Source organism: Podarcis erhardii (assembly GCF_964252035.2).
Source record: "Podarcis erhardii genome assembly, chromosome: 3".
In the NCBI taxonomy this organism is placed as follows: domain Eukaryota; kingdom Metazoa; phylum Chordata; class Lepidosauria; order Squamata; family Lacertidae; genus Podarcis; species Podarcis erhardii.
The window spans coordinates 55,621,346-55,632,481 of record NC_138507.1 but is presented as its reverse complement, the minus strand read 5'-3'; the positions used below and the strand labels follow the sequence as shown (position 1 = coordinate 55,632,481).

The 11,136-nt window shown below is 42.3% G+C and overlaps 1 long non-coding RNA gene across 1 annotated transcript; it reads left to right on the top strand.

Moving 5' to 3' along the window:
• The first annotated feature begins 767 nt into the window (after positions 1-767).
• Positions 768-9,987, top strand: LOC309338818. The gene is made up of 2 exons (XR_014155062.1): positions 768-899; positions 9,659-9,987. It is a non-coding gene; the product is annotated as an uncharacterized lncRNA (long non-coding RNA).
• The last annotated feature ends 1,149 nt before the right edge of the window (positions 9,988-11,136 follow it).

Genomic DNA, 11,136 nt, shown 5'->3' with positions numbered 1-11,136 from the left:
ATATCTTCAGTTCTCCTAAGCACAAACCATGGGTGAGTACATGAAACCCCCTAGGATCTTGCTACTACTTGGGAGAGGATGGGGGTGGCACCCAACTTTTGCAACATTATTATTATTATTTTAAAAGCTGCAGCTTTACTTTAAATAAATGTACAAGATGGGGGATACCGAGAAGTCTAAAGCATTGGTACCTAGAATCTGAAACACCTTCTGATCTATTCAGTTCTTTCTCCTCTTTATTTTTCCTGGAGGCAACTTTGAAGAATGGGGAAGGATTGTTTAATGAGGGCAATGAACTGCTGAAATGTCACTTAAGTATCAGGACACATTACCACTAGGGAGTGTTAGCAGCATCTGTGCACCATTTCCGTGCTCAGACGTGCCATTTAAAAATAACTATGTTTACCTTTTATGCCCAAGCTAATTTATTTGCAGTAAGGGTTCTTGCAATGTGCTGAGCAGACAAGAAGTCAAATTAAGGAGAAGCTGATGGTTTCTACTGCAGACAGTGAAACCTAAAGGCCATATTGTGACTACAAGCAACAGCCGTTGTTCCATCAGAAGAGAATATGCAAAGCCGCAAAATAGATGGAGGAGAGTTCTCTGACCACTGAGTTAGGTCCCTGTGGCAGATACTTTAACAGATACTGGCCACAAGCAAGCTGCACACTATAGTTGCCCTGGTGCATAATGTGTGGTGGTAAGATGATTTCACAATGCAGAATGCCATGAGCTGAATGTGGCCTCTAGGACATGCCTCTCAGCATCTTCTGTGGTGCACAGGTGTGTCATTCTGTGCCAGATGCTCAAAGCTACCGGTAATTGGCAGACAATTCAGTGTGGGAAATGTTCCATGAAGGTAGACAATTCAAAACTACTCTGTGCTATTCCACACCTAGGTATGTATTGGCTAATGTTGTGCTGCAAAGCCATTATTGTATACATCTGTAAGCTTCATCATATTGCTGTTTCGTTACTCCCTTGCACCTTCCCAAAAGCTTATGCATCTCCTTCAAATCCAAATAAATATTGAGATTGGATATTATTGGATGTAAAATAAGGAGACCAAACATCTTGAATACAGTCCTTGGCATGTGTTTGAGCAACTAAAGGATTTCCGGAGAGTTTTCGATATCAAATATTTTATATTGTGAAAGCTATGTTAGTCTTCTATAATAAAGATAAAGACATGCTGGATGGCACCTTGAGTCTAACTTTTTAGAAGCTTCATATTGTAAAATGGCATAAGCCTATGTAAGTGACAGCCTACTTTATCAGATGTTCCAGTTCAGCATCTGATGAAGTAGCCTGTCGCCTATGAATACTTATGCTATTTTGCGGTAAAAAAGCTTCTTTAACTTTGAAGGTACAATGTGTTCAATAACAAGCATTCAATCAAATATTTCAGTACCAGATATTTAATATACAAAATTCTCCCAAGGGAGAACTCTCCTCCCAAGGGGAGGAATTTTTAGGAGGATTTCTGAGAACAAAGGGTGGTATCCAACTCTCCTGTTCCTATGCTAGCAGAACTGAAGGTTACCCTCCTCTCCTCTTCCTTGCAACACCCTCTACATTCTCAATATCTGCAGGGTTGGGGAGCCGGCAGATAGAGGAAAGGAAATGGAAGTGCCGCTGCACCAGCAGAACTCTCCTGGCACTGCTTTGGAGACAACCCAATGCCATTTCATGGCTGCGGCAGCTAGACTGCATGAATGCGGCAGCTAGACTGGTGACTGGGAGTGGCCGCCGGGACCACATAACACCGGTTCTGAGAGATCTGCATTGGCTCCCAGTACGTTTCCGAGCACGATTCAAAGTGTTGGTGCTGACCTTTAAAGCCCTAAACGGCCTCGGTCCTGTATACCTGAAGGAGCGTCTCCACCCCCATCGTTCAGCCCGGACACTGAGATCCAGCGCCGAGGGCCTTCTGGCGGTTCCCTCATTGCGAGAAGTGAGGCTACAGGGAACCAGACAGAGGGCCTTCTCGGTAGTGGCGCCCGCCCTGTGGAACGCCCTCCCATCAGATGTCAAAGAGATAAAGAATTACCTGATGTTCAGAAGACATCTTAAGGCATGTTTTTAATATGTAATGCTGTATTGTTTTTAATACTGATTGGGAGCCGCCCAGAGTGGCTGGGGAGGCTCAGCCAGATGGGCGGGGTATAAATAATAAATTATTATTATTATTATTATTATTACTGTTTCTTTCATCTGTGATATGTTGGTTAGGCACAATAACCCTGTGTTGCATATCTGTCCAGACATATGGCTCACCAAGGCAGCAGTCCTGGACTCACTTTCTACACAGCATGGCACATTGGACATAATAGAAACTAACTCCAAGAAAACTTACATGAGATTACGTTTCACGGGTCACTTCATAAGTGACCATTTTCTTTTGTTGAAACAAATCTCCCACATATGAAGAAAAAAAAGGAACTATGAAGTGGTCCTATGTTCCCAGGTGAGTATATCAATTACAGTATTATTTATAGCAGTCCAAGGGACTTGTGTTCCACATCATTTTCACATGTATTCACTCTTGAGTCCACTCCATCCCATTGTCCCATTAAATGGGGGGGGGGCAGTATAAGAATCTACACAGGAGAATCACATTTAAAGACTATTTAAAACATATATTCTCTCAAACTACACGTGAGGAAGTGAAAGACATGTGATGGGCAGAGATATCCTGATCCACACACTAGCTTGGGAGGTGCAGATCATATCGGAATTCACAAAGAATCGAATTCCTCAAGCATTGCTAAGCGGTATCCATTTCAACAATGGATTCCCCAATGCCACCGTAATTTTCTTCAGCAACAAACTATTAAGGGAACTCACATGTGCAGCTGAGTATGGGGCCTGCAGCATCTTTCTTCTGAAGCTGTTGTGCTGAGTCCACAGCTGTTTGATTTGGAGGCACACTTGTGCGCCTCGCTGCCTGTCTCTTTTGTAGACTGATTGCTTGTGACATTGTGGTGCAAGCAACACATATATAATCCCACTTTGCCAGGGAGTCAATCCCAGAAAACTAATCACAGTAATAATAAACTACCTCCATACATTCAGAACAAGAAATGCCAATACTCATGAGGTGGCTGGAATAGTAAAAGCCAAGCATGAGTAAATAGGCAACCATGCCATGGGGGAAAGCAGAAGGTTCTTTCTAACCTTAGGCCAATGGAATCTAATCAAGGCCCTGTATGGCTGCTTTTCGAATAAGATTAAGCAAACACACAAACACCCCTGAAAAATCTAGGCTGCCGGAAATCTGTGCAGCATATGAAACAAATGATACAAGAGAGATGCATCTTTCTCATGTTTTACTTACTAAATGAATCTCCTCTCCAGTCCAATATGTAACTGGGTTTTGTATTTTATAAACCCTTTAGAAGCCTGTTTTGGCATTATACATATAAATATAAATATAAATTAAATAACAACACCCAGGGCTTTTTTTCCCACTGGAATTCAGTTCCAGCACATCCCAGGTTGGTGCCATTGTCATTCTAAGACAATGAGGGAGGTGTTCATGGTGAGCTCCAGCTCCTCTTTTTCTATAAAAATAGCACTGAGAATACCAACTTCTCCAACTTAAGAAGAAATGTCTTAAAGACTGTTTTGAAGCTGCTGAAGGCTGCATCTGGTAAGGAAGGCTTCTCTCTTACACATTCACATCATACATTTAAAGCATTCTGAGACCACTTTTAAGCAATCATGACTTCTTCAAAAGTGTTATGTAGTAGTTTGTTCAGGGGGCTGAGAGTTGTTTGGAGATCCCCCTTCCCCTTCCAGAGTTACAGTTCCCAGAGTTCCCTGTGAAGAGGGGTTGATAGTTAACCAGTCTGGAAATGTGAGAGCCAGTGTGGTGTAGTAGTTAGAATGTTGGACTACGACCTGGAAGCCCAGAGTTCAAATCCCCACTTGGCTATGAAACTCACTGAGTGACTTCTCTGTCAGTCACTGCCTCTCAGCCTAACATACCTCACAGGGTTGTTGTATGAAGTAGACAAGGAAGGGGGGGACCATGTGTGCCATCTTGAGTTCCTTGGAGTCAAAAGTGGGATATGAATGCAATAAATAGATTTAAATGTATGGTGGGAATGTGGCCTAAGAAACCCTGGAGAGTCACAGCTAGCCAGAGTACATAATACACAGCTAAGAAGCAAAAATAGTGCACCCTGACACAAGGAAGCTTCCTACATTACTAAATTAGCAGTTTATATATCCTGACAGGTTGAGGATCCTTGCCGTGTAGCTTAGTGGCTTGTATTCAGGCCTACCATTAGGCAGAGTGAGGCAGGTATCTGAGGCAGCAGAGTTTGAGTGTCATGAAAGGGAGGCAAAATGTTAGCTATTTACCGGTAATTTGTTGTTGCTTTTCATTGCCAAGAAGTGTGAGGGGAAGGTACTGATGAATTTTTGGCTTCAACTTGACCAGCCCTGAGCACTCCTATGCACCATGAGCACAGTGGAGGAGGGCAGCATTGATGCTGAAACGCCTCAGGCTGCAAAATGTCTTGGGCTGGCCCTGTATTCTCCTGTCCTGTTATTGTTCTTTTGTTTCCACACACACACACATCCCATACCCTCCAACATTTATCCAATGAAAATAGGGACTTCCATCATCATCATCATTATTATTATTATTATTATTATTATTATTATATCCTGTCCATCTGAGTGGGTTGCGCTAGCCACTCTGATCGGCTTCGAACATATATAAAAACATAATAAAACACAAAACATTTTTTTAAAAACATTCCCTATATAGGACTGTGTTCCGATGTCTTCTGAAGGTTGTATAGTTACTTATGTCCTTGGCTTGGGAGTCACATAACTCCATAACATCTGTAATGGTTCTAGGGGTTGCTCGTGCATAAGCCGGTGCCAACACCTGGCTGGGTTGCCTGAGTGAACCTTTTCTGTCCGGACAGCCACTCACCCGTGGCTGTCTCAATCGCTGGCAGAATCTGTCAGTGGGCGTTTCTTCCAGCAAAGAAGCTCTTTGACGCCTAGTCTCCTCCTACTCTCCCTGCGCGGAAGCCTTCTGCGCAAGAAGGGCATAGGCAGCGGAGGACCCTTACTCTCCCCGCTGGTCCCCGGCAAGGAGTCATGGGACCGCCTCGCCGATTCCCCCATTTCCCCCTCTTCTCCACTGGTGCTATGCTGATTCTCTTCCCCAGAAGATGTGCTGCCTCTCCCCATCCCGGGACGCTCTCTGGAATCCCTCTGGAGCTTGCTCTCTCCCTCCGGCACTGATGGCAGTTCCCTGACAACATCCAACATTTCTCCAATGAAAATAGGGACGTCCTAAGGAAAAGCAGGACATTTTGGGATCAAATCAGAAACTTGGATGGCTTCTATAAATCTGGAACTGTCCCTGGAAAACAGGGAGACTTGGAGTTTCTGACATCCCCAGGTTCCCCTCTCCCCTGCCAGATCTCTTTTACATCCTGCCCTATTCGCCATTTTGAAAACTGGCTTTCCTCACCCCCCCAACCCCCGTGCTGATGCTGTGGCAGCTGCTACTTCATCTACTGTGGCTGACACCCGTAACTGTGATGAATGGTGTGCTGACAGTCCAGCATGCTTCACTGAGAAGCAAAGGCCTGAACAAAGTGAATCAAGCTTGTCTGGTGCTAGTCCTGTCAATACCTATCGGCCAATATGAAGGCCCAGGCTGATGTCTGGCTTTTGCAAAGCTGTTACCATTTTCTGTGCAGGGATCAGACTGATCATAATTCTCAAATAAATTCCTAGACAACTGCAATAAATACACCTATCAATAATGTTCTTTCTTTTCGAGGGGTTTAAATAAAACTCTAACAACAAGACAAGACTGCTTTTTTAAACAGGCAGTGTAGAAAAAAGATGGGTCTGTTTTTTTTCCACAGGGAAAAATTGGGAGCACCACTAAAATAAACACCCTCAGTATGACTTGCGACCGTCTATACGATTGTCTGACAGGAAAATTCTCCCAGCTGCACCAGCCTTAGGCTGTGTCTATGGAATGAACTCCTCTCTGAAATGTGTCTTGTTCAAACTTTATATACATTTAGACATCCAGTTTAAAAAATCAACTTTTTGTTAGGCTTTGAGAGGCTGATCAGGTCATTTTTAAAAACATTATAATGCTGCCAATTATGCTCTTAATGTCTTTTATGAGACTTTTTCTTCATGTTCTTACTTATTATGTTTTAAGTGGCCTTGTTTCAAACCACCTTGTGGTCATTTTTGGTGAAAGGGAGTGTAGCAATCTCTCAATAATTTTAAAAATGTACATTGCCACATGTGGTGTATGTACATGGCCCAGTAGCCACATGTACGCATGGAAAGAAGCCCCAGTTAGCCATGGTTTCGACCAGTGTGCGCATATGATACACGCATGCATTCCATCATGCAAATAGATATACATCAGGAATGGGGAACCTACGGACCTCCATAGTTGTTATACTTAACTCCTAACAGCCCCAGCATAGCTAGCGGTCAGTGATGATTGCAGGGAATTGCATACCCTCCAACATCCCACTGATGAAAATCGTACACAACCCGGCACCTTGACACACTTAAAATCACTCCCCTCACCAACGCCTCCCCACCTTCTCTGCAGATACATCCACCCACCTCAGTGACTTCTGTTTCCACCAGACACCTTGATAGAGGCCATCCCCCTTCTCATTCAGGCCCCCTCCCCCACCCTGTGAAAATACACATCTTTTTGGTTCCATGCTCTGGTGCAAGCCAGGTGACTCGCACCAGAGCTCAGGAGCCAAAACGAGACACCCTGGGATCCAATCAGAAGCCAGGGTGGCTTTTGTAATTCCAGGATATTCTGGTCAAATCAGGACAGTTGAGGGGTATGGAATTGTAGTTCAGCAACGTCTAGAGGACCCCAATTTCCCCATCTCTGGTGTAGACAGTGGGAAATTTCTTTCAAAGAAGTGGTGCATATTGAAACTTGGGTGAGGCAAACACATATTTGGATTAACTAATGGATCACTTGTTCAAATATTTTCTGGTAATATTCTTATGTATTCCTTTATGGGTGGTGTTCTCTGAAGATAAAATAAGTACAGTGGTACCTCGGGTTACATACGCTTCAAGTTACAGACTCCGCTAACCCAGAAATAGTGCTTCAGGTTAAGAACTTTGCTTCAGAATGAGAACAGAAATTGTGTTCCGGCAGCGCGGCAGCAGTGGGAGACCCCATTAGCTAAAGTAGTGCTTCAGGTTAAGAACAGTTTCAGGTTAAGAATGGACCTCCGTTCTTAACCCGAGGTACCACTGTATATTAAAATTCTCCCCAAGAAAGACAATAATACAAGGAATTGAAGACAAGGAAACCTACTGAAGTACCACTAATATAAATAATGCCATTTTGTAAAAATTTTGACAAGAAAGTAATGATGGTGTGATTGAAATTAACACTAGACTGAATCTCCACAGTTGGTAGTAATAGGCAGAGAAACATAATGTATGTCACAGCTGGGTTGCAGTTTGAACAATCCCTATGCAATATAGGTTGCATGCTTCCAGCATCACCTTTCCCCCAAGGGAATGCTCATTCCCCATAAGTAAGTACCGTAACCACCAGTTATTTGTTTGTTTGTTTATTCCATAAAAGTAATTCAACACTTGATTGTATAAAAACATTGAAGCGGTTTACAAAAAAGATTTTGAATGTCAGCAGTGCTTACTTACCAACAGATACCTGTTTTCTTCAAAATGATTCCCCCACTATTATAAAGATTAATGCTCCATGGCTTGAATAGCAATGCAAATCATAATTAGCTGTAATTAATTACATCACTGACTCTCTCCCTGCCCTGAAATTGCTTGCCTCAACAGTGGTTCAAATGTTTCCTCTGCATCTGGATGAATCACTCAGACAATCGTTTTGCTACCAACACAAGGACTTGATTCTTAAAGGCCATTAGATGAGTTAAAAGAAACTCAATCACAAATCGGTCGTAAGATAATGATTTTCTTTAAAATAAACACATTCATGATTAATTTGAGCTTTTCTGCTTTCTTAGCCTTCAGGGTTCCACCCTCTACTCCCCATCCCACAATAGTCAGCTTTTCTCTCAGCCGTAAGCGTTAGCAAAGCTTTAAAAGAAGTCCAGGAGTTTACTGATTTCACATCCCTGGTCTTCCAGGGCCAAACTAGTTGTGATGTGCCAGAGCTGTGATTAAGATGACCTGTTGGTTTAGAGGCCTGAATCAGATTAGGACCCCCGCACCAGGGGAGAGGGAGTGTAAACCTTTCCCCATGCTATTTTTTCTGCTTAAAAATAGCATTTCTTCAAATTAAAATTCCCCCAAAACCAGGGAGTATATAAGAAATAGTCAGTCACCACATCCCTTCAATGTAAGGATTTCCACTTGCACAATGGGACTTCTTCCCTCGCCCCCGCAACACCCCTACAGACTCCCCAGATCTGTTGCAGAGGGTTGAAGAACAGATTCTCTAGAACAGATTAAGGAAGGGAATGGAGGGAGGAGAGCATCCCATGTGCTCTTTTCATGTTGCAAGCCGCCTTGAGCATGTTTTGAACTGTGGAAAGGGGGCATATAAATAAAAGCATGTATGTTACTTTAATAGATACTCCATATTTTATTTTATTTGGATTGTAGAGCTTTCTCAACATAGCACCATGTTTTTCTTCTCTTCTCTTGTACTTGTTCTGTAAATGTCTTCCACTTACACTATGGTTCCAGCACATTGTGATCTGCTTGGATTGATCTGTGCGGAGGAGAAGGGAGCTCTGGGTGAAAAGACTTGAGGGAGGCGACTAGCCTAGATGGCATTTTGCTCTCTTCAACTCTGATTGGCTCTTCACACAGGGGAAAAACCACTATAAATAAATCAGCCATTAAATCATTATAACAACAGAAAAAACACTATGTCAAAATCACTTAGATTTTTTTTCCCTCTCCGGTGCCATCTGGTGTTGCATGTTTATAACACATTAAAAGCATTGTTTTTTTGACTAATGTAGCTGAGTCCTCTATGCTTCCTATTTGCCACAGAAGCCGACCACAATAAAATATTTGAGAGGGCCTAGTCCCCAGAAAGTTAATGGGTATTCCCATTCAAATGGTGGGGGTGCACTGCATCATGTTTTCGATTATGTGGAGCGAGGCTTACCTGGGCCCCCACAATATTTCATTCAAGTTGGCACCCCTGCTTTTAGCTTTGTGCAAATTCTCACTTGGTCATGTTTCATAACTTCCTTGCTTTTTAATGGTCGAAGTGAGAAGAGGGGTTGAGGAGGCTTCTTTCACTGAGGAAAGTTGGAGTGACTTGCTAATGTTTCATAGCATTCAGGCAGAAGTCTGTACAAAGAGCATTTGCCTTGATGCAGAAAATCCATGTGCAAAACAGTAGAGTGGGCATGAGCAGCTGTGAGCACAAATCTACATCTGCCTACCTGTCCAAGAGATGCTTGTTGCTGTCAGATTTGCCAGTGCTGACCAGCTCTTTGAAAAGCATTGGAGATTTGAATCTCCCCTCTCTTTGATGTAGAACAGAGCTGGAAAGAGGAATGTGCATTCAGTCTCCTCTATACCTCCTGCAGTGTGTGGCTTATTCTGTTATAGATCATCACACCAACCATCTGTTCACCAATTCATTTTTTGTCAACAGGCACTCCTAAACGGCATCTGTACATGCAGAAGTCAGACTCACTGGGCTCCTGATCCTGCGAGGAGCTCTGCTTGCTTCTTGGAAAAGAACCCCCATCCTGGATTGAGATTACTTTCTTTTGGAAGACTGCTGCAGTACAGTGTGAAGAATTTCATCCTTCATTATTCTTGGCTGCTCAGGAATTGAATCTTATGAGGAGCACTTGCCAGAGAAGTCATAATTAACATTTACTGCTTTTTAAAAAATGGGTCTGAGCCAAGATAATTGGCCATCAAACTGTTGTGCAGAGATGTTGATCATTCAGTAGCATGAATAAGTATTTCATCCTTTTTCTGGTACAAACGGATATTATTGAGCACCGGCAGTGAGCTCTAGAGGAAAACAGAAGTGCAGACAAGGGAATTGAGGATAGGAAATTAGAGCGAGGGAAAGGCTTGTAATCATTCTTTGATTCCTTATAATTATGGTGTTAAGTCAGCATTGCCTCAAGGTGATTATTGGAGTAGCCATTTAGCTGAAAGGCCAGTGGATTAGCGTCTCAGTATGTTATTTGGAGCATTGTGCATAATGGGCATGATAAAGCCTAATAAGATGTTTTTGATGATCTCATTGTTTTTAGCGGGAAACAGTGTTAATTTCTATACAAAAGGAGAAATAACACGACATGAAAAGATTAAAACAAAAGGATCAACACAGCACAGAGGACTTTCCATGCTAAAAAATAAATAAATCAGTATTTTAATTCCACATGCAATGTATGATAAAATGCAACAATCAGTATGAAAGTAAAAGAAAACTGAAAATAACAGCAAAAGAAAAGAAGAAATCAGAATCGGTACAAAGGTTTAGTGAACAGGCAGAAAAGCCACTTATCCACACACCATTTAATTTATCTAAGGCTTTTGTTTGTATATATATTCCTTAGATGCTAAGACTGATTTAGATACAGTGGAAAAAACATGTTTCCCTGCTATGCAAATGATCTATAAAGAGCTTTGGACTTGCACATTCATTCCTCCTCTCTTACTGCTTCTCCCCTCCTTTTTCACAGCCAAGAGAAGTTCAGAACCATACTTGGGGATGGTGGCCGTACTTGGGGAACTGTGGTTTGTTTAAACTATGGTTTCAGAACAAGCCAATAGCTGAAGCCGGAACTTGATTCTGGCTTGTTGTCACTAGGGATGTCAGAGGAATCTTTTGAAAATGAACTGTCAAACAGATTTCCTTCTGTCTATCCATTTAATCCCCACCATGGCACAGACTTCTGCTGTGAACACTTTTTGCTTTAGTTCTTTACAGCAAACAGGTTTTTAACATGCACACATTTTATGTAAATAGATACATTAATTGCTTTGCAATGTATGATATTTACATATTCATTGGTGTACCAATGCTGCTATCCCAACAGGTGCATTGGGTTTATGGGTTTTTTTCTGAAGTGCTGTTTGTTGACTTTGTGTAAGTTGTTTCATTGCTAT